General features: G+C 46.4%; 1 long non-coding RNA gene across 1 annotated transcript in view; it reads right to left on the reverse strand.

Moving 5' to 3' along the window:
* Positions 1-21,613, reverse strand: part of LOC144684183 (uncharacterized) — a 205,761-nt gene extending 184,148 nt beyond the window's left edge. The window contains exon 1 of the long non-coding RNA XR_013577434.1: positions 20,825-21,613. This is a non-coding gene — a long non-coding RNA (uncharacterized LOC144684183). The remainder of the gene's footprint in view (positions 1-20,824) is intronic.
* Between the last annotated feature and the right edge of the window lie 5,330 nt (positions 21,614-26,943).

Consider the following 26,943-nt stretch of genomic DNA (forward strand, 5'->3'; position numbering starts at 1 on the left):
TGATGAAGCTGCTGAAGATGGTTTGGCCTAGGCCCCTATCCTGAGGAACTCCTGTCCTGGAGCTGAGATGATTAACCTCCAACAACCACAACCATCTTCCTTTGTGCTAGGCATGAATCCAACCAGCAGAGAGTTTCTCCCCAGATTCTCATTGATTCCAGTTTTGCTAGGGCTCCTTGATGCCACACTTGGTCAAATGCTACCTGATGTCAAGGGCAGTCACTCTCACCTCACTTCAGGAGTTCATCTCTTTTGCCTGCGTTTGAACCAAGGCTGTAATGAGGTCAGAAGATGAGTGGCCCTGCCGGAATCCAAACTGAGCATCAGTGAGCAGGTTATTTCTAAGCAAGTGCCTCATGATAGCACTGTTGGTGACCTCTTCCATCACTTTACTGATTATTGAGAATAGGCTGATCGGGTGGTAACTGTCGGGTTGCACTTGTCCTGCTTTTTGTGTACAAGACATACCTGGGCAACTTTCCACATAGCCGGGTAGACACCAGTTTGGCTAGGAGCACGGCAAGTTCTGGAGCACAAGTCTTCAGTACTATTGGTGAAATGTTGCCGGGGTCCATAGCTTTTGCACTATCCAGTACCTTCAGGCATTTCTTGATATTTCTTGATATCAAATTGGCTGAAGGCTGGCACCTGTGATTCTGGGAGGAGGCCGAGATGGATCATCCACTCGGCACTTCTGGCTGAAGATTGTTGCAAATGCTTCAGTCTTGTCTTTGGCACTGATGTGCTGGGCTCCTCCATCATTGAGGATAGGAATATTCATGAAACCTTCTCCTCCAGTGAGTTGTTTAATTGTCCACCACCATTCGCAACTGGATGTGGCAGGACTGCAGAGCTTAGATCTGATCTGATGTTTGTGGAATCGCTTAGCTCTGTCTACCATTTGCTGCTTATGCTGTTTGGCATGCAAGTAGTCCTGTGTTATACCTGTCTCCATAGATCTCTTCATAGATGATGTCAGATCTGTTGAGCATTTCCTGCATTTTTTGTTTCTATTTTAGCTTTAACTGCTAGCTTTAACTAGCTTCTCACATTTTGGACTTACTGCAGAGACGTGCAGCCACTCTACAGCATCGTTAGCACTGGCTGCTCATTCCAATCATGACAGAGTGCAGACAACACAAAGTTCGCATGCTACCTGCATCGCAAGAAACAAGCACGGGTTATTCGTGTAACATGACCCCTACCCCATTTTCCACGGTTACCAAATTTCCCAGCCTCAGTGTCCAGGCTTGCATCAAAGTTGTTGAGGTAGTAGTGGTTTCCATTGGCTAAAAGCTGCTTGAGGAGAAGCGGATGGAGCACAAAACTGATTCTGAGTTTGATGCTTCATTATCAGTCATTCGCTGAACAATAGACAATTTCAAATCATTTCAGAAAGGTCAATTACTGAAGCAATTATGTACAGGAGTGAAGATAAAAAAATACCTGTACAGCCTGAAATTAGCTTTGAATTCCTGGAGGAAATTAATAATGATTTTAAATAAAACAAGTTGAGAGTGAAATTTTTTATATAAATCGCATTATTTTCCTGTTGGATAGTCCCTGTGCCTTAATTTGAATCAATAAACAGGCTAATACTTTTCTGATCTATTTCGTGCACTCCAATCCCAGGCTTCTGATTAGGTTTAATTTTACTATTGAACTTTTTCATTTTGTTTAAATTCCTCATTGACAGTGAGTGGTATCCATCTGTTTTCATGTATATGAACGGCAAATTACACAAGATGAAGTATTGCTGATTGTACTAATGTTAGACTAGTGTTTTGATTTGCATGTGAAGAGGGTATTTGGTTTAAGGAATTTTAACCCTATTTACCTGGTGAAATCTGTAAAAGTAGGCACTCAGAGGGCCCAGGTTATCTAGCCTCCTGAATCCCACTGTGTCCAATTTCAATCTGCTTCTCTGAATGAGTATCAAAGGCATCCACGTGAAACTGGTGGGTTCTGCTTTAAATGTGTTCACCAGAATCTTACATTGGCAATCGCAACCTGATGGCATTCCCACTGAGGTTATCCAACAGACAGAAGGAGGTTCGAGGAGACTTGGATTGTGAAGAAGACCTGATAGGTAATACTTAACTTTCTTTTGTGTGGTCATGTGGAGCAGCAATTCTCTTGCAGGCCCCACAAGGGAATTTGAGGCCTCCCCTGCCCTGGACTCCCCCTCATTCGCTCCCGTGATCTCTCTCAGAACTCCCTTGCCCACTCCTTTCCGCAGAGGCTGGCCAAAATTCACAAGGTTGACAGTCACTTCCCACCTGTTCCTGGCAGGAAATAGAGCAATGGCATGGTAACAAGGCCCAGCAGTTAAAATTGGTGTGGGTCCATGCTGGCCCAGTTGGAGAGAACAGTAACTGATTGCTGTATTTTCTCACCAGAAAGCCACTGGGTGTTCAAATCCACCTCACTGAGTCTGTCACTTGTATTGCGCGTGAACAATAATGAAACTGTTGGATATTAAGACAGTCTTGAGATGGTTAATGAATAGACCCATATCATGGCTATGAAATGTGCAGTATTATTGTGAAGTACAACACAGCACTGCACTACTGGCCCATAGTTTGATATTGTGAATACTAACACTGGTGATATTCTCCATTGGCTCAGAATCAGACACTGAGTTAAGCCCAGCAAAGATTAGAGTGTATCTGGACTTTTTATGTTAACTTTTAACTTCAATGGGAATAAAACGTGGGGCAAATGTGAAATTGTCTGTCTTTCACCCAGTCAAGATCTACCTCTTTGTGTGTGCCATCAACAGCCTACTCACGTTCCTAAATCGTCTGCTCCTATCAGTTTACAGTTAGAAAAGGGATGACTTAACAGCTCAGTTAAAATAGAAGACAGAGAATGTCACCCAATCACAAAGCACTTGGGAACTAATACTGCAAACATAACCTTCTAGCCATTTGACCGTTTGTTGTGGAACAGTTCTGGCTCCCCCTCGCATACCTCCCACAAGTGAGCATCATTTCATGTCATTCTCACAGACCCGTGCTGAAATTTTCACAACATCTTCTTAGTTTCACAGTCACTCTCTTCAAAATTGCCTTTCATCTGGGGACATCTCCAATTAACTTCATTTACAAGTTTAATTAATGCGGATCCCACAAGGTCATGTAATTAAGTTTTAAAATGTAGCTCCATTAATTTGCTGCTGCTTAAATACACTGAAAGGGTATAAGGAAGGAACAACTGATCAGAGCGTGCGACTCCTCATGGGCTTTGTCACAATGTGATGACAGAAATCAGTTAGTATTCACATGCCAAGGCGAGTTTAGAACAGCAATCAAAGAACTTTTATTGACTCTACACAATGAACTGACAGATTAAGATGACAAGCATTTATTTTTTGTCCCTACTGCAGTGATTACTCAACATCATCTAGAAAAATTAACATTTTTCTCTGCTACTCTCCTTTCAAGTTGAAGGGTTCACACCAGAACAGCAATGATGGGCCAAATGGCCTTTGGCGCATAGTTGTTATGATCCTATGGAGATATAGTTCCACAGGTGAGCGTTCTCCTCCTCCTCCTCCTCCTCCTCCTCATCCGGCAGCCTGTCTAGACAATGAGTGTTGGCAAGCTATTTGACCATAATGAGTCTAATCCAGTCCTCACTAAACTGCCTCAGTCCAGATTCCAGCCTCAGCCTGAGACTTTCCATTGCCCATTGTAAAGCACTAAGGCCATGCCATGTATGTGCCGAGCCACAGTTATAAGTGAGTCGACTTCCCAAAGTGCAAGAAATATGGTTCTGCCAACATTAATGCACCAGTGCTATGAACATGTGCTGTTGCCCCTTATTCTGTAAAGATGGAATTCGGTCAAACAGAGGAAGATTCTCAGGTGATCTGATCAGGTCTCGGAATGGCAGCAAGTGGATCCTGAGTCAGGTAATAATTTAAAGCAAAAACAAAACACCATGAATGCTGGAAACCTGAAATAAAAACAGACAATGCTGGAAACACTCAGCAGGTCTGGCAGCATCTGTGGAGAGAGAAACAGTGTTAATGACCTTACATCAGAATGTTTTTATATCCCTCGCCAGGCGTGAGACAGAGGGATGGTAAAAGCGTTTCAGTGGAAATTGTACATGTACCATTTCTGAGTAATTGGAAGAGGCTCCCTAGAGTTTTCACTAGAGCACCAGAAGTGTTAAAGAAACCCCTGAAGAAGCCTCCACATAGACTTCTTTGAGGTATCTCTCACAACTGAAGTGCTGGAAGAGCTTCTCAGATCCAGTAAAATGGCCCTTGTAGAAGAATTCTCAGAGCTAATACAAGATCATCGCAGCAGTTCCGAGGTAATAGGGAAGATTTGCAGTCCCCATGTGTTAGAAGAGCCTCTCAAATAATTATCTTTTGAATTAATTCTCAGAATGTGAGTATTGCTGACAAGGCTGGCATTTGTTTTGCATTCTAGTTGCCCAGAGAAGGTGGTTCTGGACCTTATTGAGACGCTGCCATCTGTGTGGCTCTCATCATTCTATTCTTTCAGTTTGATATAACTGAGTGGCTTCTTTTCTCAGTCTCTTCAGAGGACAGTTAAGGGTCAATGACACTGGGTGTGGGACTGGAGTCACTGAGAGGGCGGACTGGGTAAGGATGCCCAGTTTACTTCCCCAGAGGACATTTGTGAACCAGCCGGATTTCATCATTATTAGTCCAGGCATCCAGTGCAGCAACATACCCACTACACTATTGTATCTAATGCATTCGAAGAAGCCTCTCTCAAACATGGACGGCAGCCGAGTCTAAAGAGTCTTGAGATATTTTTACGTTCTTGCAGTGCCATCAGTTCTCAATAGGCAGGTCTTATAGAATTAATGGTACGGGCAAATATAAAGTTAATGCCCTGCAAACAGCCAATGGTACGGAGAGGTATTCTTGTAGCGCGAGTATGACTGACTTCACCCATTGGCTTTACTTAAGGTGCTACAGTATACACGTGAGAGGCACTGGCCGGAATTTTCCATGCCCACTGGTGCCTGGCGTGTTTGGTGGCGTGAGTGGGCAATAAGTCGAGAAGCCAAAAATCGTTTTCACAACGTCATGAAAATAGTTTGCAACATTCCTCTCTGCCCATCGATGGTGGGCCATGTTTCCCACCGCCGGACATCGGGAGCCACATTCTAACACATCAGCATATGGACATCGGGAGCCACATTGTAATACATCAGCATATGGACATCGGGAGCCACATTGTAATACATCAGCATATCATTATAAAGCCAGCCTGTCAGACTCATTCCCACCCCCACGATCATCCGCCCGTGTCGGCAGGAAAACACGCTGGTGCAGAACACGTCTTGACAACCGTGACATGCAGAAGCTGGGACTTACCACCAGGGCCTTGCTCACATCCTGGACATCTGAGGAGCAGAAGATGCTGGAGCCCGACAGCAACCGGACCCTGGAGGAACATCCATGGCATGCTGCTTGGATTCTCATAAACATGGCTCTGCTGCAAAGCAGCTCACAGAAGGTGAAAAGCCCTCGCTAAGGGTCTGCTCACAATGGATGATCATCGAGGGGAGGGAGAGGAAGGTCCAGCTGTGTTTGGGAGAGGAATTTGTGTCCGGGGGTGGGAGAGGAAGGTCTAGGGTCGACTGGGAGTGGAAGAGGTGATGGGGGAGGGGGAGGTTGGGAGTGGGGGAAACAAAGGTGTCGGGCAGGGTAACTTTGGGAAGGGGGGGAGTGAAGGCATCCAGAGGTGAGTTTGGGAGGGAGTGAACGAAGGTGTCAGGGAGGGGGTTGAGAAGGGGAAGGACTACAGGGAGGAGGGGGGTAACGGGGGAAAAGATGGCAACTGGGCAGGTAGGTGTAAGGAGCTGGAAGGAGTTCAGAGGGGGGAAGGAGTGCAGAGAGGGGAAGGGGTCGAGGGGGAGGAAAGAGAATGGGGGGAGGAAGGAGTTGAGGGGGAGGAAGGGAGGAAGGATTCCGGAGTCAGGAAGGAGTGCAGAGAGGGGAAAGGGTAAGGGTGCAGGAAGAAGTAAGGGCGGTGGAAGGGTTCAGGAAGGGGGAAGGACTAGGGTGGAGGGGGTGTCTGGGAAGAGGGGGAAGGACTAACGGGGGGAGTCCAGGGGTGGGTGGGGGGGGAAGGAGTTCCAAGGCTGAAAGGAGTTTCAAAGGGGGGGTAGGAGTTTCAAGGGGGCGAGGAGTCCGGAGAGGGGGCTGTCTAGGTGAACGTGTAAGGGAGGGTGTGATACAAGAGAATGTTGAGAATGAGAGATGGCAGAGTGAGCCGGTAGGGTGGGAGAGTTAGAATGCAGCAGCATCAGTCGAAGGGGTGGTGAGGGTAGTTGGTGGGGACTCGGAGGCAGACACGGACCCTGGGGTGGGAAGGAGGAGGTTGGGGAGGCGAATGTGGATGGAGGTGGGATTTTCGGGAAGGAAGGGAACATGTACATTCACCTGGCATCCTTGAAAGAAAAGGTTTGTGGCTGGTAAATGACAGTGGGGAGGTGGAAGGTGATGCCAGTGGGATCGGCAGTAATGGGGGAAAGGGAATAGGTGACTGGGTGAGGGGAAAGGATGGGGGAACCTGAAGAAAAATGTTAGACACACCATGCTGGCCAAATCGAAAGTGAAACAAGAGTCGTGGTGGGTGAGATCAGGTGCTGCATGGGAGTGTGATCATTGGGTGGGTGGAGATGCAGGTCAGCCCATATGGTCAAATGAAAGCAAACCCTCGCAGGCAGCACTGAAAATGCTCAGGACATTGAGGTGAGTGTGATGTGGGAGGATCCGTGTGTGTGGGAGAGTGCCTACATGAGGCTCTGAAAGGCCCTGCCCTCCAGGATCGCTCATGGCCCAGCTGCTTGCAGCTGAACTGCTAGTGTGTGGAGGGGGGTGAATGTAGTGGGAGAACTCACGAAGCCTGTCAGTGATGCTGAAAGATACCATTACACATTACTCAGTGAAAGTGAATATATTTACAGATTGTAAAGTGACAAAATGTGTTCACCCGTGCAACTAACCGTGATCAGAATTTCTTAACTTTTGAATGCCTTAGACCTCTAGGTGCTGCCCTGACATCCGCAGCAGGGGTGGAGACAGCCTGTGCAACGGGTGGCCCTGTTGCCTCTGATGCCTTCGGCATGGGTCCTCTGGAGAGCTGAGGCTTTGGGGACCCCAGCTTGCTTTGGCTGTCCTCCTGTGGGCCAGCTGCTCCCTCTGTGGTTGCAGAGGATGAGGTTGAGGGGTAACAGGCAAAGGGGACTCAGAGGGAGTGGACAGCCTCTGAGATTCCTGAGTGGATGATGCAAGGGTGTCCAGCTGCCGTTCCTCCTCCCTTTGGGTGCCCAAGGGCCCCGGCCTGACTCCTTGAGGAGGAGGATCACCTGGGAGATATCAAGGTGCCCCACCCCCCTCTCATGTCACTACTGCAGGAGCTCGCCCATGTCTATCACGATGGAGTGCAGGTCCACCCACATCTCTGCGTTCTGCTGGACTAGGGTCTCCAAGGCATCTGCCATCCTCCCATAGAGACCTCCATATGCGCACATGTGGGCACCACTTCATCAGAGAGCAGGCGAATGCTGTCCACTAACTTGCATGCCACACTGTTGACGGTTTCCAACAGCTCTGCGTGATGTTCCCCACCTTCTGCTGACTCTCCACGATGAGTTGGCAATCCAGAGGCTCATCATCTGACTCAGACCTTACAGGTGCCTCTTCCCCAGCAGTCCTCCGAGTTCCAGGGAGCTCGGCTGAACCTGCCTCCTGCTGCTGTGGACATGTATCCATGCGGTGACCACCAGATTGTGAACCTGAACCTACTCTACATCTAGGTCCCACCGAGGTGTGTCTCTCCGCTGGTGCAGAGTGTGGGTTAGCGCTGTGATGGGTCTTCCAGACTGCTTATTTCCAGCTCTTTAATAGAGGAAGAGTCCTCTTGGCTGGAGGTGAGGACCTGGATGGAGCTGAGGGACTGGCTGGCTGAGGGTGTCAGTCGCTTGGTAGAGCTGCCTCTGAACCAAAGTAGAGATGATTAGTGCATTGCAGCAGAGTCAAAAGCAGGAGAGAGAGCACTCACAGTTGCATTGAGAGGGATGATGTGGTGCAGGATCCTCACAAGTGTGTTCACCACCAACCTCACCGTTGCCACAGTCACGGTCCATATCCTCACCAGTCAGTGTGATGGCACACTCCTCAAAGTGAATGAGGGGCCTAATGTGGGTGACTCCACCCCTGGTCTGGAACCTCTCCCTGCTGTTGTGAACCAACTTCTCCTGCGTGAAAACAGATGGAGAGAGTGTGAGCAGGACACATGGCACTGAGTGGAATGTTTGTGTGGCGAGTGCAGCCATGGACAGGATGAGGACGTGAGCTCGAGAGGATATGAGCCTGATGGAGATGTGAGGGTGTGTGTGAGAGTTAGGGGTGTTGTCCCTTGAGGTGTGAGATCCCTGTGAATGTGTGATGGGTTTGCAAACGCGTGAGTTGAGAGTGATGAGAAGAGTGAATTACCCTGGCAGAATGGATGAGACCATTCGTCCTGTAGTGGCACTGGGTGGCTGTTCTCTTTTGCAGGGTGTTGGCGCTGACCACTGCTGCCACCATCTTCCAAGCCAGATTAGTGAGATTGCTGCCTATCCTGCAGCCAGATTGGGGGTAGAGGGCATCACGGCGAGCCTCCACTGTGTGCAAAAGGTGCTTAAGGGGCAGCTGCAGTCTTCTTGCCTTTCAGAGCCTTGTCTTCTGTGCAGCAGTCCTGGCTGGAAGCACTGAGAGGCGTGTGTGCGGCTGCACTTTAAACATGGTGCCCAGCATGATGAAGCGGTGAGGTGATGGCGTGGCGAGTGAACGAGAGCCCGATTAGCCATTGAAATGGTGTGTTTCCTGGGAATGCATGATTAATGAGGCGGGATTGGGACAATACAGCATGAAAACCTGCCATTGTGGCCGGCAGGAAAAAGGTTCTTTTTCCCGCCCGCTACCACAGTGCAAATCTGGGATGATAGCTCCCACTGATTCAGCTCAGCATTCGATCCCATTGTATCCTGTAGTATGGGAAGTATCACAGTGCTAACACGTGTCAATGATACACCTAAACAGCTGCAGGTGTTTGCTTTTTGAACCAGCCTGGACTTGTGTGAATGTCGATGTTTATACACAACAGAGTTCCGCTCTCCTGAGCTCTGAACATGGAATGGTTCTTTGACAAAAGTAAGAGCTTTGGCTTCACAGAGTGAAGAGTTGCTGGTGCGAGAAGTATTACAGTTGGAGGGATGTAACAACCTAAATGGACCACCACAAACTATTGGTGTTCACGTGTCGATCGCTTTTTCTCACTTCTCCTCCCCTAACAAACCTGCATAACAGATATTGTGAACAGCTTAGTTGATTAGCACAGTTCCCCTACACCTGCAGAAGATTTTGTATTCCATTGAAAGCTCCTATTCCAGTGTTTTTTTATGTATTTAATTCACCCTATGTCAGCCTGTGTTTCACTTCACTGTGCCTGGTGAGTTATTTCAAAATCGATAAAAGCTTTTAATCAGGAAGAAAACTCAATAACTTTGTGACAGATTTTCCATGATAGCTACAGTACATGGGCAAAAGTTAATTTCAGTCCTGCCACAATGGTACAAGCACATTTACACTGGAGTGCTACACCTTCCAATTACATTATTTGAGGAACTGAGTTTGTATGCTAAATTTGCTATTTCACACTGGGAAATTCATTCTTTGCTCCCTATGTGGTTTTGGCTCCCAAAATGAGGGGGCAGTTCTATGCAGGCTGGCACTCCACATGCCTTTTAACCTTTGTTTCATTCGATGATAAGGGACTGAAATTGGTCTTGGGCAATAGCAAATCAAAAGGCTATTTTACCTGCCAGCTGACCATTGAAGTCAATGGAAAGAGAATCAGCCGAGGTATAAAAGGGGATTTTTCCCAATCACAAATACTCATTTTGCGTTATCAGCCAAGGCCAATTACACCCCCAAACTTCCCTTCAGATTTCCAATATGTAAGGTTATTGGTGATTTGAGTTTGAGGGGTAGGATGGCCATTCTGCCGTCCATCTGGAAATACCCTAAAGCTTTTCCATCACAGAATACAGTCCCACTATTTTGTAGCTTCTCACATTTTCCTTCAATTTTCCCCGCTGTGATTCCTGAAGTACTGATTTTTGCAGAGGCTTGGATCAACTGAGTGGGATTCCCCAGAGACCATTGCTCAGCCCAATGCTGTTTAATAATTTACATCAAAGACTTGGATTCAGAAACTCAACAGAGGCTGGACAAATATGCAGAAAATATCAAACTGGAAAGAGCAGCAGAATCGAAGAAGGTGGTTCAAAAATGACAGGATATGTGAAACAAAATATATGAATGGGCCAAGCAGTGGTAGATGGAACTCAATGCAGCCAAAGATAAAGAATTCCACATACGAGGGAACATTGGGGAACATGTTATTCATGAATGGTGTTGAAATAGCTCTAGTAGTTGAAGGATATTTTGCTGTCTTAGGGCATAATTTTCCGATCCTGCCTGTGGCGGGTTTCGAGGCAGGCAGGAGCAGAGAATCCAGTGGCGGGAAAAATGCGCTAAAACAGTTTGCAATTCTCCTGATGGTGGGTTAATGGCAGGTCGATTATCCTGCCGACTAGTGGTGTGAATGTCATTTGCATTCATTAACATCTCATGAATGCTCATTAAAACAGCTGCTCGCCGGAGTCTTGTCACGCCTTCCAAACTTGCGTTAAGCCAGCTGTGCTGACCTGCTCTGCAGCGGCCTCCCAGGCCGGAGACTTGAGGCTGCTGTGCTTCCTGGAGCCATCCCTGGGATACAGGACATGCCTGTGCACCTGCACTCCTCCGACCAAGGCCTGGAGGGCCTGGTGGGTGAAGCGAGCTGCTGCCTTCTTCTTGAGGCTTTTGGCCTTCTTCATGTAGCTGGAAGACACCTCTGCACGTGTCCTGAAGACAGGTGGGCTGGGGAGAGTGAGATGCATGTGTTGGACTGCTGTTTAAATGTGGTACGCAGACCTTTGACCCCGCCAGCTGAGAGCAGACAAATCAGCTCCCGACCCGCCAGATGATTCGGCCCGATACTCGTTTGTGCATAATTAATGAGCTTCCAAGAGCAGAATCAGACGTAAGTTGCCGCTGTTCCAGCCAGCGGGGGTGGGCACCACTGGAACTGCCCGTCATTGCACTTAGTCTCATAAATGGAGAATTCTGCTCTTAGTAAAGTTAATACTCAGTATGTCCAATTTATATGCAGCAGCAATCAGCAAAGCCAACAGAATGTTGGACTCCATAACCATAACATTAGAATACAAACCAAAGGAAGTCCTGATCGAAGTGAACGGTGTTTTGCTTTGCCTATATCCGGTCCTGGTTACCAAGAAACAGCAGAAACTTGCCAGCACTGGAGGCCACATGGCTGCTTCCTAGTGTTAAGGGCCTGAGTTATGAAGAAAGACTTTGGGATGAGTTTCAGCAGGAAGCATCGTAGAAACCCCAGAAAAGTGTCAAGAGCATCTACCTAAGGCATTTCTGATAGTATCTGTGGGGAGAGAGAAACAGAGTTGACATTTCAAGTCCACATGACCCTTCTCCAGAGCTAAAGGGAAGTGGAAATGTGATTAAATTTGTACTGTTTAAGTGGGGTGGAGCAGGTGAAGCTGGATAGTGATTATGTGAGGGCAAAGGAAAAATTGACAAAGATGTCATGAACAAAAGGACAAAGGGAATGTTAATGGTAAGGGCTAATAAAGGTGCTAATAGTGGCAAAGGTAAGAAAGCAGAATGTGATAATAGCAAAACAAGGGTAAGCACTCTGTGAAAGAACAACATGAAGAAGTAACAGATGGCCCTTGTGGGGGTGGGGTGGGGGGAGAGGACAGTGGTGCTCCACCCACCTTAAACAGTATAAATTTAATCACATTTCTACTTCTCTGTAGCTCTGAAGAAATGTCATACAAGCTTGAAACATCTGTTTCGCTCTCCACAGATGCTGTCAGATCTGTTGAGTTTTTCCAGCATTTTCTGTGCTCGTTTCAGATTTCCAGCATCCACAGTATTTTACTTTTATCTAAGGCATTTTCAGGCTTTCTGTGACTTCTCCCCAACAAAATACAGCCGAAGGTCAAGAGGACCCATGTTAAAGTTCACCTCATAAAACGATTCAGCCTGGAATGGACAGATGATCTTACAAAGGTCTTACACAACTGGGGAAGATAATAAACAGCATGGAAAACCACAAAAACAATAACTACTTATGTTTATATAGTGCCTTTACCATAATAAGATGTCCCAAGGTGCTTAACATTATGGAGTCACATAAGGAGATATTTGGCCAGATGTCAAAAGCTTGGTCAAAAAGATAGGTTTTAAGAGGTCACTTCAGAAGAAAGCAAGGTAGCGAGGTGGAAAGTTAGGGAAGGTATTCCTGAGCTTAGGGCCTGGGCAACTGAAGACATGGCCGCCAGTTAAAATTGGGGATGCCAAGGGGCCAGAATTTGTGGAGCGTAAATTTCTCAGAGGGTTCTGGGGCTGGAAGAGATTACAGAGATAGGGAGGGGCAAGACCAAGGCAGGAGTTGAAAGCAAGGATGAGAATTTTAAAATAAAGATTTTGCTTGACCAGGAGTCAATGAAAGTCAGTGAGCACAGGATAATAGGTGAACGGAACTTGGTATGAGTTAAGACAGCAGAGTTTTGGATGATCTCAAATTTATGGAGGGTAGAATGTGGGAGACCAGCCAGGAGTGTATTGGAATAGTCAAGACTGAACATAACAAAGGTATGAATTAGGATTTCAGTAGCATACGAACTGAGACGGGGTGAAGCCAGGCGATGTAACGGAGGTGGAAAAAGAAAGTCTTAGTGATGGCATAAATATGAAACTCATCTCAGCCTCAAATCAGACACTAACAGACTGGCTTAATCTCAGACTGTTGCCAGGGAGAAGGATAGAGTTGGTTGCTAAGGAACGGAGTCTGGAGTGGGGATTGACAACAATGGCTTCAGTCTTCCCAATATTTAATTAGAGGAAATTTCTGCTCATTGAGTACTGGATGTCACATAAGCAACCTGATAATTTAGCACCAGTGGAGGAGTCATGTGAGGTGGTAGCGGTGGGTGGAGCTGAGTGTCGTCAGAATACACGTGAAAACTGATGATGTCATCGAGGAGCAGCATATAGAAATAGGAGGAGGCCAAGAATAGATCCTTGGGGACACCAGAGATAACAGTGCAAGAGCAGGAAGAGAAGCCAGTGCAAGTGATTCTCTGGCTATGATTAGATACCTAAGTATGGAACCAGATGAGAGCAGTCTTATCCAGCCATGTCAAAGACTATAGACAGGTCAGGAAGGATGAGGAGGGAAAGGTTACCTGTGTCACAGTAACAGGTAATAGGATGTGAATTGTGAGTTTGAGAAGAGTTTTTTTCAGTATTGGGAAAAGATTAATTCAGATAATACTTTAATTAAAACTGTGGGTTTTACTGTGGGAACACTGTGTGTTCAAGGTGACACAAGTTCAAATATGAAATATGTAATTTTAGGACTGATATCAAGGCGTTTTTCCATGCACACAGAGTGATCGATACTTGGAATGAGCTTCCAAATAGAAGCAAACATCCAGGAACTATTTCAGAAATAATTGTGTGAAGCAATGGAAGGAATGCAGGGTTATTCTGAACGGATAAAATAAAATGGGATGAGGGGCCTTCTTCATCCGTTAGTGTCTTGCAAGTTGGTCAATTCTATGTAAGGCCTAGTTTCTTCCAAAATATTGGCTGCAACAGTGATGGTATCTTCCAAACATCCATTGCTGTCGTTAGTGCAAGACCCTGACTCCTGTCAGTACTCGTTTGTATGAATTTAAGATTTTCAGTGCTAGGAAGTGAAAGATTTTAGCTGCGTTTATCAGCCAATGTCATAATCAAACACTCATACTGTGTGTAATACAGGCTACTCTCCCTCACAAGGTGTGCCTTAGCCCCAGCCGCTGAAGAGCATTCCCCTTTTCCACGATTGTAAGGTTTCCCCATTTCCTAGACTAGGTGTGGTGTCCCCGAATGGGATTGACACATTTGCAACAAATTATGGACAATCTGGTGGTTTATGCCTAAGAATTAGGTTGACACAGGATCAACTCACAAGGGTCTCCTACAGCCTGCAGAGACAGTTGGGGGAAGGGAGAGGGATCCTTTCTCCCGCTAGACTGGGCTGCATTGGAACAAAATACTGGAAATAAAACCTAGAACCTAATTCATTGCACCAGCCAAAATGGCAATTGTTATTTGCCTGTGTGACTGAGCCCACTGCTATCCTGGGCTAATGAAGTTATATAGGCTGCATCCTAAGGGACCCCATTCAAAAATCCTTCAAAATCCAGAACAGGCAAGGCTATGGGGTAGCCCCCATACTATTTACAATCTACGAGACAGTGGATATTCACCTCATCAAAGATCAACTGCCTTCTGATGTGAGTATTAAATACTGTCTAGATTGAAAACTCTAACCTCAGTCGTTTCTGTGCCAAAACTAAACTGACCACCATATGGATACATGACCTACTGTTTGCAATGTTGTTACCCACTCTGCACCAGATTTGTATGCCACTTGCGATCTCTTCAATGCTGCATACAAGAAACACAGCCTGCCCTTGAATGTTGCCAAAACACAACTCAAATTTCAACCCACACCTGGTCAGCCAAATATTCCGGACAGATTCTGGAATATGTTGAGCACTTCCCATTCCTTCATAGCCGCCTTTCTCAAAAGGCCACCATCAGCAAGGAGATCCAATGTTGGATCAGCTGTGCCAGCTAAGCCTTCTGAAAAAAAAACGGCAGCGAGTGTTTGACAACAAAGACCTCCTCAAGTCAACAAAAGCTCTAGTGTACAGAGCACCATACTCCTGTACTGCAGTGAGACCTGAAATGTGTATCAGCGACGCATAAGAGCACCAGAGAAATTCCATCAGCAATGCCTCTTCTTCATCCTCCAGATTCAATGGGAGGATCATCAAACAAACTCCAGTGTTCTTCTTGAAGTCAACTCCACAGGCATTCAGGCAAAAATCCTGCAAAATCAACTTCGATGGGCTGGACACTGTGTCTGGATGGCTGAAAAGCATCTCCTCCACCAAGTTCTCTTTCCTCAGCTTTCAAATGGCCAATGTTCCAGGAGAGGACAAAGAAAATGTTTCAAAGACTCTCTGAAACTGTCCTTGAAGTGCAGCAGCATTGACATTATTGACTGGGAGGAGCTTGCTACCAATTGTTTGAAATGGCGACAACTTCTCCATCAAGCTGCATCACGTTTTGAGTCCCAACGTCTCAATGACAAGGCAGAACGGTGGCAGAGAAGGAAAGAAAAGAAAGCAAATCCTGCACTCGGAATCCCATTGCCTCGTGGGACATCTTGCGGCCATGGGCTCAAAATCTGTGGGTCGAGAATTGACCTGTTCAGTCACATGAAGACCATAGCAGAAACTCAGAACCCTGAGTAGATGTTATCCTCAAATTGAGGGACAACTTCTGTTGATGATGTTGAAGGGACCATAGTAGCTGGGAGATTTGCAGAAATTTTTGAAACAGATTTTTCCCTGAGCTTAACTAATAGTTCTACAGTAAGGTTGCTCCATGTATTGGGTAGCTTGGTAGTGTAGGTTTTGTGTATATCCTAAGCTGATGCTGTTCTATCACAGTATTAAACCATTTGAAAAAACATGCTAAAGAAAATACATAGCATGTGAAAAAGACATCATAAGATCCAAAGAGCTTATTTTGATAAGAGAAAGTAACTTAAAATGTAAAAGATTTAGTATGATATGGAGTCATAGAGAACAAGCATGTTTCCTTTGCTTCTTTATCATTTGTTTTGCTATTAATTGGGCTCCTTTAAAAAAGGGAGCACTTTTGTTGTTTTTTTTTGTTTGATGACACTGCTGCACCTCAATTCCCCTTTCTGGACTTTGGTAAGAAAAGGCACACAGAACAATTAGTTAATTAATCCTTAATATATGCTGTTAATTAATCTCAGCATGTTGAGATTTGGTTCTGAAGTGTAGGAAGGATTAACTGGTCTCAGGAGCTTTTACAGAAGAGCCTAAGTCACATTGCGAACTGGATGGGCTGATAGACTTTTTCACACTCCTGTTGTACAGTCTTAGTTTTTAATTTCATTGACAAGATCACAGTGATAATTGTGTCCCATTGTAAACAGTGCAATTACTAACCTGATACATAATATTCTTGCTCTAAAAACAGATGTAGCAAATGTGTATAACAAATGGTTCAAAAACATGTAAAAAAAAATTTAAAAGGTAGACAAAATCAAGAGAAACAAACAGCAAAAACTGAAAAGTATGTCAAGTGGGTGTAGTAATTGGGCCTAACAGGGAGATGTACCAACTGGGTCTAGAGAATGCAAGTCAGTGTTCTGAAATTTATGACTCCTGTTCAGATGTTGAAAGATTGAGCTGCAATCCCCTGATCACCATCGTAATTCTTTTAATTGTCAGTTCATTGCCTCATTCAATTTTGTTGAACCTGCGTTAGTGCAACACTTATCAGACCGAGCTCAATGAGTGGAACTGGAGGTGACAGTAAAATGATAATTAAGTGTTTTTTGCTGAGTTAGCATTACGAGCTTCAAACATGTTCCATCTTCAACTCCTACTGTGTAGCTAAGGCTGGCCGCACATAGTTAAAGAATAGATATGGATCATGGCTAGTTAAAAAGAGAGAAGTTAGTAGATTTACTGTGTGAGTTAAGAATTTCTAAGACAATCAAATCCAAAGTGAAGAGGACAAAGAAAGAACAATTTGCATTTTCCTAAAAGTGTAGCTAAAATGAAGGATAAAGCAATAGGGAATTCATCAAGCCACTCCCAACAGGTTAACAATGCAATTCAGTGGGTCATTGCTGTGAGGAAGGAGTGACTCTAGAAACATTAACACTCCTGTTCTTTGTTTACTATTATCAACATTTTCTGTTTATTTTAGAAATCCTTACCCCTAGTTCAATGATGACTATTTATTTATCTGAAGAGCTCAGAGGGATAGGTAACAATTCCAGTTCTATTGGTTTAAATGGAATGGATGAAATGGCATGAGACTAGAAATTACTATCAGCGCTATTAATTAGCAACATCAAGAACAGCAAAAACTTGCATTTATAAGATTCCGTTAATGTGGTAAAACATTCCCAGGTGTTTCACTGGAGCATTATCAAATAAACTTCTGCACCGAGCCACATTAGAAAATAATATGACAGATAACCAATGTCATGATAATAGCTGATTGCAGTTGTGGACTCCAGTATTATATACTATAAGGTGCTCTGTACTATATATGGGGTCACCTGACCTGGGGGATGAAGGTCAGGTAGCAAATGTTGAAGCCTGCCTTGATAGAGTTCAGACACTGCAGATATGTGTTTATGTTAGGAAAATATGTTATCAATAAAGTTAACTCAGCTGCAGTGTTGACAGCCTGTGTGCACCATTAAAAAAAGAAATAAGAAACAAGACATGGTGTCAGAAGTAAACTAAACACAACAATGGAGGTTCTGAAACCACTGACAGGTACAGGGCTCAGTTTTGAGGGCAATCTCTCCAAAAACTGGAGGAAGTTCTGACAGCGATTTGCGTTGTACCTCACAGCAACGGGCAGTGATAAAAAGGACCCTCATGTACAGTCTTCCGTCTTTCTTTACATAGCAGGGGAAGGATCCCTCAAAGTCTATAATATATTCATGTTTAAAAGTGATGAGAAACAAAATGACTTGAAAGAAATAATGGAAAAATTCAAAGCCTACTGCAGCCCTAAGTAAAACATCATGTATGAAAGATATGGATTTTTTTATGTGCATGCAAGGCAGTGACAACATCAGTCAGTACGTAACTGATCTGAGAAAATGAGCTAAATCATGTGAATTTGGAGAGCTTGAAGAATCACACATCTGAGATAGAAGAATTTGCGTGATCGCAGATGACTCTCTGAGAGAATGGCTTTTGAGAGAAGTTGATCTCATGCTGGAGAAAGCAATAAATATCTGCAGAGAGGCAGAGACAACAAAATGCCAGATTAAACAGATCACAGATGATCATAAGCCACATACGGTCAAGCAGTTAAATGCAGTTAGACAGGAACAGCCCTGGGAAAGAACAAATAGACAGACTGAAGGTAAAAAGAACAAAACATTTAAATGCAGCTGATGCAGAAAAGAGCATTTACCACATAGTTGTCCAGCCTACAGAAAGCAGTGTAAGAACTGTGATAAACTAAATCACTTCGCTAAGATGTGTAAATCGAAGGAAGTGCACACGATTGCAGATGATGACAGATAGTGAAACTGAACTTTTCATTGGTGCAGTAACAACAAATTCCAAAGACGACGAATGGAAGGTTGATTTAAAAATTGCTAACATGATGGTGAATTTCGAGCTTAACACAGGTGCACAAACAAATGTCATTCCCATAAGCCTGTATCGTAAGATAAGCAAAGAAAAACAGCTAACTAAAACAAAAGTGAAGCAGTCTACTTTTACAGGTGAAAAAATAACTGTAGAAGGTAAATGCACACTTAAAGTGAACTACAAAAAACAGCCCATTCATAGCAATGAAAACTGATGCAAAACCCATTCTTGAAATCAAAGCTTGTGAAAATCTGAAGCTCATCAAGAGAATAATGATCATCACCACTGATGACATCCTGAGCGAGTGTAAAGATGTGTTCCAGGGGATTGGCTGCCTAAAAGGAGAACACACTATCAAGATTGACAAATCTGCGAAACCCAAAATACACCTGCCAGGAAAATAGCAGTAATGCTGAGAGATTGGCTGAAAATAGAGTTGGACAGAATGGAGAAACTTCACATCATCAAGGGCTATGGGCCAAGCACTGGAAAATGGGATTAGAGTAATCAGATCTTTGTTGGCTGGCATGGAACATGATAAGCTGAATGGTCTCCTTCTGTGCTGTGAACCTCTATGCGTCTATGAATCAAGAAAATTGAAGAACCGACAGTGGGTTAATCCAATTGTAATTGTAGAAAAATCAGATGAGAATCAGATAGTCTGTCTGGATCCCAGACTCCTAAGCCAGGCAGTTCAAAGGGAGCATTACCAGCTGCCCACAGTAGGAGAGATCATGTGTAAGCTAGCTAATGCTAAATGCTATTCAGTCTCCTATGCAAGTTCAGGCTTCTGGCAGGTCAAGCTGGATGAGCTCCTAGCTCTATACCTTCAACACACCATGAGGGTGATCCAGGTTTTTACACTTACCTTTTGGGATTAATTCAGCTCCAGAGTTGTTCCACAAAACAGTGAAGCAGCTGTTTGAAGGGTTAGAGGGCATGGAAACCTATGTCGATGATATGCTGGCCCGGGGAGCCTCACGAGAAGAACACAATTACAGACTGAGGCAGGTGCTGGCCAGCGCTGGAGAAAGGAACCTCAAGTTGAAGAAGGAAAAGTGCAATATAGGTCTTCATGAAATCAAGTACTTGGGACATGTGCCAGCAAGTGAGGGACTGAAGCTAGTCTAGGGTTAAATCAAAGCAGTCATGAACATGCCACCCCCAGAATGTAAGAAAGACTTGGAGAGGTTTTTGGGAATGGTGATTCTATCTTGGGAAATTCATTCAGAACATGTCAGACCTGACAGCACCTCTCAGAGAACTTCTACAAAATGATGTGGAATGGCACTGGGAACAAAGTCACCAGGAAGCTTTGACCAGTCTGAAGAGAGCACTGACCCAGGCACCAGTGTTAAAGTATTATAATGTCAGTCAGCCAGTCACGATCTCAGTGGATGCTTCAAAGACTGGCCTGGGAGCTGTCCTCTTGCAAAATGAGGCATCAGTGGCATACGCTTCAAAGGCAATGCCTGAAACACAGAAGTGGTATGCCCAAATAGAGAAAGAAATGCTAGCAATTGTGTTTGGCCTAGAACATTTCCGCCAGTTTGTCAATGGCAAAGATGTGGAGGTAGAGTCTGATCATAAGCCTTTGGAAGCTATACTTAAAAAAACCCTGAACTGTGCACCACCAAGAATCCAAAAATAACTAATGCGTCTGCAGAAGTACCAGGTCAGAGTTAAAATACAACCGAGAATGGAAATGTACATCACAGGCACTCTGTGCATACCGACCCATCACAGAGGAAGAGGATAAAGAAATGGAAGCACAGGTTCACATGCTGACAAAGAACTTACCTGTGGCTGTAACCAAACAGGATGAGATCAGGGAAGTGACCAAGAACGACACCACCCTGAGAAAACTGCAGCAGATTGTGCGAACTGACTGGACCACACACAGGAGCAGAGCCCTTTCTGCTGTACAAGAGAAGTGGAACTTTCGTGAATGGGAGCACAAATCAGGGAAATGGTGAATGCGTGTGTAGTGTGGCAAAAGTACAGTAAGCCGCAACAAAAAGAACCACTTCAACCACATACTGTTCCAGAGAGCATCTGGCAGAAAATTGAAGTGGACTTGTTCATATTTGACAACAGTGAGTACCTACTAGCAGTAGATTATTACTGAAAAATTTTTGAGTCTGTGCTACTGAGGAATTATAGTAAGAGCATCACTGTAATAAATCATTTAAAATTAAATTTTGCTCTCAACAGCATACCTGAAGTGCTCGACTCAGATAACGGTCCTCAATTCTGAGGCACTGAGTTTCGCATATTTGCATAGGACTGGGAGTTTTGCCACACTACGTCAAGCCCCAAACATCCACAATCCAACAGAATGGTGGAACGTACCATGCAGACCTTAAAACACCTGTTGAGAAAGGTAAAGACAGATGGAAAAGACCCCTACCTGGCTCTGCTGGATTTCAGGAATACTCCATCAGAGGACATTGAATCATCTCCAGCACAGCTCCTGATGGGAAGAAGACTAAGAACTAAGCTTCCACTGTGCCCCAACTTTTATTTCCACAGCCAGTGAGCTACAGCGTGCAGGGCCTGCTCAAACTGTGTCAGCAGAAGCAGAAACAGTACTTTGATCGGGGCGCCTGACCTCTTCCTGACCTGAACACGGGAGGGACAGTGAGGATTCAATATGAAGGGATCTGGAATCCTGCTGTTGCCACATGAATCACAGGAGAACCAAGGCCTTGCATAGTGCAGATCACGAACGGACAACTGTACAGCAGAAAACAAAAATTCTTATGGAAAACAAATGAAACGCGACCCTGCTCTGAAGCAGAAAGTGTAGCTGAAGATCACAAACCAGAATGTACCAGTGAAGCAACAGGTAACCAGACAAAGTCTGAGAGCCCTGAAAACTATCCAAGGGGTGATAGTGAACAGAGCTGGAGAAGGCTCCTTGTCCTTCAAAATCACCTCTGTCACCATTCAGAACATCCAGCGGAAAAATTGTGAAAAAACCACAGGGATACAGGAATGAGTAAAAGACAAAACAGACTGATCAAAACAGAGTGAGCAAGAAAAGATAAGAGACTTTTTGTATTTGAGTTGTGTAAACGCTGATTGTGGTTGTGGACTCTAGTATTAAATACTATACCGTACTCTGTACTATATATGGGGTCAGCTGACCTTGGGGTTGAAGGTCAGATAGCACATGTTGAAGCCTATCTTGATAGAGTTCAGACCCTGCAGATATGTGTTCATGTCAGGAAAATGTGTTATCAATAAAGTTAGCTCAGCTACAATGTCAATGGCCTGTGTACATCATTAAAAAAAGAAACAAGGAACAAGACAACCAAAATATTGCTTTAAGTTTTAAGCTGCGGCGAGGTTTAGGGAGGAAATTCCAGAGCTTGGAACGTAGATAGTTGTAATTAACATCAGGGAAGGCCAGAATTGGAGAAGCACCGAGATCTGGAGGGTTGTAGGACTGGAGGAGATTACAGAAATAGGATGGGGCAAGACCATGTAGGGATGTGAAAACAAGGATAGACACTTTAAAAGTGAGGCTTTGCCAGCTAGATCAGGAGCCAATGTAGGTCAGTGAGAACAGGGATATCGGGGGAATGAGACTTGGTACAAGTCAGGACATGAGCAGCAAAGTTTTACGAGCTCAAGTTTCTGGAGACAACATATTTTTATGACACCCCTTTGTTCACAACTGTAATGGAGGTATTATCCATTTATAATGAACTGGTTAGGATCTATGTTAAAAACGAAGGCAGACAAATATCTTCCGGCAGGCTGTAGCCTAGTTGACTGAGTTAGTAATCCAGAGGCATGAGCTAATAATGAAGAGAAAGTGAGAGGCAGTTTGAGAATTTGAATTCACTTCAAATAATTCAGGAAATAAAAAAGCTGGTATCAGTAAAAGTGACCATGAAGATGGAGGATTGCCGTAAAATTCCAAGTGGTTCGCTTCTGTCCTTCAGGGAAGGAAACTTGTCATCCTTACCTGGTGTGACCTACATGTGGCACCAGCCCCACTCCAATGTGTTTGACTCTTACTGCCTTCTGAAGTGGCCTAGCAAGGCATTCAATTGTTTTAAACTTTTTCAGGGCAATTAGTGATGGGCAATAAACGTTGATCGTACTGGTAACGCCCACACTCCGAGCATGAATGGAAAAAAAATCTGAAATCTAATATCAGTAGGAGTTAATGGCTCTTAGATCAGATTGCTGCAGAGTTTTATCATACCCCCAGGGCTGCCAGTGAGGGTTTAGAAGCAGTTACCGCATCATGGGTTGGCATCAATGAGCAGTAACAGTCACCCACACATTGACAGATGGTAAGGTTATCGCCAATGACAAGTGACTTTGAGGATACCAGTGATGCTCATGAAATTTGTTCTTGGTGGAAAACTTCACGCATCACGAGTTCCTTAATCTCTGTGCTTCAGTGTGCCAAAGAATGAAACTACCGGTATGTCCAGTTGAACACTAACACCTTTCACAATTAGCAAAGGCCAGTAGGTTGGTTTAGTTTTTATCAGATTCTGATCAAATGGCCCTGAGGATTGTTTGTTAATGTTATCACTATATTAGATCCTAATGCCGTGCAGTCTACCCCCATTTCCATTCCACTGCGGAGTGGACTCGACAACGCCAGCAACAACAAGTAACAGTTCTTTAAAGGCCGCAATTTCAAAGTTCATGTTGTGGCCATGCTAGTTTCCTGATGGCTGTGGAATGTCCATTCAGGCCATGCTTGGGCAGGCTGCAGACTTGGACATGCTCCACCTCCAATGGTATCAAAGAGAAAGGGCATGGTGGGAATTTCCATGCCCGCCGGTGTCGGGCGTGTTCGGCGGCGTGAGCAGAAAATATGGCGAGAAGGTCAAAAATCGGTTTCACGACATTGTGAAACCAGTTTGTGATCGTCCACTCAGCCCATCAATGGTGGGTCGCATTGCCCGCCATCAGACGTTGGGAACCTCATTGTAATAAGCCCGTCGGACTCATCCCCCCCGCTGGATCATCCGCTCATGCCTGCGGGAAAACACGCCAGTGCAAAACACGTCTTGACAACTGTGACATGCAGAAGTCGGGATTTACCGCCAGGGCCTTGCTCACATCGTGGACATCCGAGGAGCAGAAAATGCTGGAGTCCAACTACAACGGGATCCTGGAGGTACGTCCATGGCATGCTGGGTGGATTCTCATGGACATGGCTCTGCTGTGAAGCAGCTCAAGGAAGTTGGAAAGTCACAGCTGATGCCCACAATGGATGAAAGTTGAGGGGGTGGGAGAGGAAGGTCTAGGATCAACTGGGAGGGGAAGGGTTGTCAGGGGAGCGGTGAGCTTGGGAGGTGGGAATGAAGGTTTTGGGAAGTGAGGTCGAGAGGGGGAATGAAGATATCGGGAGAGTGAGGTTGGAAGGGGGAATGAAGATGTCAGGGGAGAGAGGTTGGGAGGGGGGAATGAAGGTGTCAGGAGGAGTGAGGTTGGGAGGGAGGAATGAAAGTGTCGGGGGGGATGTTGGGAGGGGGGGAATGAAGGTGTCGGGGGAGTGAGGTTGGGAGGAGGGAGTGAGTACGGGGAGGAGGGGGTAACGGCGAGAAGATGGCAACTGGGGATACAGGTGTAAGGGGGGTGTAATGTGTAAGGGAAGGAGTTCGGAGGGGGGATGGAGTAGGAGAGGGAAAGGAGTCTGGGGGAGGAAGGAGTGCAGAGAGGGGAGGGAGTCCTGGGGGGAGGAAGGAGTGTGGAGAGGGGAGGGAATAAGGCTGGAGGAAGGGATCAGGAAGGGCTAGAGCAGAGGAAGAAGCTAGGGTATTGAGGGGTTCAAGAAGCGGGAAGGAGTAAGGTTGGAAGAAGAAGTGAGATTGGAGGAAGAGGTAAGGCTGGAGGAAGGAGCTGGGAGGGGGGAAGGACTAAGGGTGGCGGAAGAAGTAAGGTTGCCTTAAGGAGTCAGGAAGGTGGACGGACTAAGCGGGTGTGGGAGGGGTGGGATTGGAGGAGTAGGTGGGCGGAAAGGGGTTCCAGGACGGAAGTGATTCCAGGGGGAAGGGTTCCGGAGGAAGGAAGGGGTTCCAGAGAGGGAAAGGATTCCGGGGAGGTGGAAGGGGTCCGGAAGGGGGATGTCCAAGAGAACGTGCAAGGGAGGGGTCTTATGGGTCCATGACTGCCTCCTGGGGAGCGAACCGAGGGTGGGCGTGGTATGAGGGAATGGTGAGAATGACTGAGGGCAGAGTGAGGGGGTAGGGTGGGAGGGTGAGGGTTCGACGGTAGTGGTAGAAGGGACGGCGAGGGTGGTCAGTGGGGACTCGGAGGCAGACACAGACCCTGGGGGTGGGAAGGAGAAGGTCGGGGAGATAAATATGGATGGGGGTGGGTTTTTTGAAAAGGAAGGGAGTGCACACTCACCAGGACATCCCAAAGGAAAAGGATTGTGGCTGGTAGGTCACAGAGGGGAGGTGGAAGTTGGTGCCAGGGGGGTCAACTGTGATGGGGGAAAGGAAATGGGTGACTGGGGGAGGGGAAAAGGGGGGAGCGCATGAAAAAGCGAATCCAGACCATGCTGTCCAAATCAAAAGTGAAACGAGAGTTGTGGTGGGCGAGATCAGGTGCTGCATGGGAGTGTGATCATTGGCTGGGCGGAGACGCAGGTCAGCTCAGACGGATAACTGAAAGCGAACCCCAGCAGGCAGCATTGAAAATGCTCAGGTCATTAAGGTGAGTGTGATATGTGAGGGATCCGCATGCATGGGAGAGTGCTTGCACGAGGCTCCGAAAGGCCCTGCCACACACACACTTCTCCCTCCAGAATCACTCGTTGGACCAGCTGCCCCCTCTGCGGTGAAAGCGGACGAGGTTGAGGGGCTCACCGGCAAAGAGGACCTGGAGGGAGCGGACAGCCTCGGAGACTCCTGAGTGCATGACGCAGGGGTCTCCAGCTGCCACTCCTCCTCCTTTCAGGTGCTTGAGGGCCCCGGCCCTACTCCTTGAGGGTAAGGAGCACCTGGAGGGACATTGAGGTGCCCCATTTCCCTCTTGCGTTGCCACTGCATGGCTCCCGCGATGCACTGCAGGTCTGCGCGCACCTCTGTGTTCTGCTGGACCAGGGTCTCCATGGCATCCGCCATCCTCCCCATGGAGACCGCCATACACACAAATAAGGGCCGCACTTCATCACAAAGCAGGGGCCCCACTCCTCCGACTTGCATGCCACTCTGCTGAGGTCTTCCAATAGTGATGTTAGCACACCTTCTGCTGACTCCAGGATGAGTTGGAAGGTCAAATCTAGAGGTTCGTCATGTGACTCGGACCTCAAAGATGCCTGATCCCCAGCAGCCCTCCGAGTGCCGAGGAGCTCGCATGTACCTCCTGCTGCAGACACGTGTCCATGCGGTGACGATCAGATTGAGAACTCGAGAACTGAGTCCCATGAGGTGCGTGTCTCTGTGCTGGTGCATGGCGTGGGTAAGCACTGTGATGGGTCTTCCAGGCTGCTTATTTCCAATGGAAGAAGTGTCCTCTTGGCTGGAGGTGAGGACCTGGATGGAGCTGAGGGACTGGCTGGCTGAGGGTGTCTGTCACTTGGCAGAGCTCCCTGTGAACCAAAGTAGAGATAATTAGTGCATGGCAGCAGAGTCAAAAGCAGGAGAGGGAGCACTCACATATTCATTGAGAGAGGGATGTTGTGGTGCAGGATCCTCACGAGGGTGTTCGCCACCAACCTCACCGTCGCTGCAGGCATGACCCACATCCTCACTCATCAGCGCAATGGCACACTCCTCAAAGTGAGTGAGGGGCCTAATGTGGGCCACTCCATCCCCGGTCCGGGACCTCTCCCTGCTGTTGTGAGCCAGCTTCTCCTGCATGAAAGCAGACAGAGAGAGTGTGAGCAGGACACATGACACTGAGTGGAATGTTTATGCGGTGAGTGGAGCCAGGGATAGGATGAGGACACGAGTTCCAGAGGATATGAGCCTGATGGAGATGTGAGGGTGTGTGTGAGAGTTAGTGGTGTTGTCCCTTGAGGTGTGAGATCCCTGTGGATGTGTGATGGGTTTGTGAGTGTGTGAGTTGAGAGTGATGAGAAGAGTGAATTACCCTGGCGGAATGGATGAGACCATTCAGCCTGTAGTGGCACTGGGTGGCTCTCCTCTTTTGCAGGGCATTGACGCTGACCACTGCTGCCACCCAAGCCGGATTACTGCTGCTCATCATGTGGCCAGAGCGAGGGTAGCGGTTATCATGGCGGGCCTCCACTGCGCCCAAAAGGCACTTGAGGGATGCGTCATTGAACCTGGGGGCTGCAGTCTTTTTTGCCTTTCAGGGCCATGTGTTCTTTGCAGCAGTCATGGGCTGGAAGCACTGAGAGGTGCGTGCGCGGCTGGACTTTAAATATGGCGCCCGGCGTGATGAAGCAGCGAGGTGAAGGCGTGGCAGGTGAATGAGAGCTCACCCGCCATGGAAACAGCATGTTTCTCGGGGCTACATAATTAATGCGGCAGGTTTGGGATGATATGGCATGAAAAGCCACCATTGTGGCCAACGGGTCAA

This window comes from Cetorhinus maximus, chromosome 9 (assembly GCF_964194155.1).
Source record: "Cetorhinus maximus chromosome 9, sCetMax3.hap1.1, whole genome shotgun sequence".
In the NCBI taxonomy this organism is placed as follows: domain Eukaryota; kingdom Metazoa; phylum Chordata; class Chondrichthyes; order Lamniformes; family Cetorhinidae; genus Cetorhinus; species Cetorhinus maximus.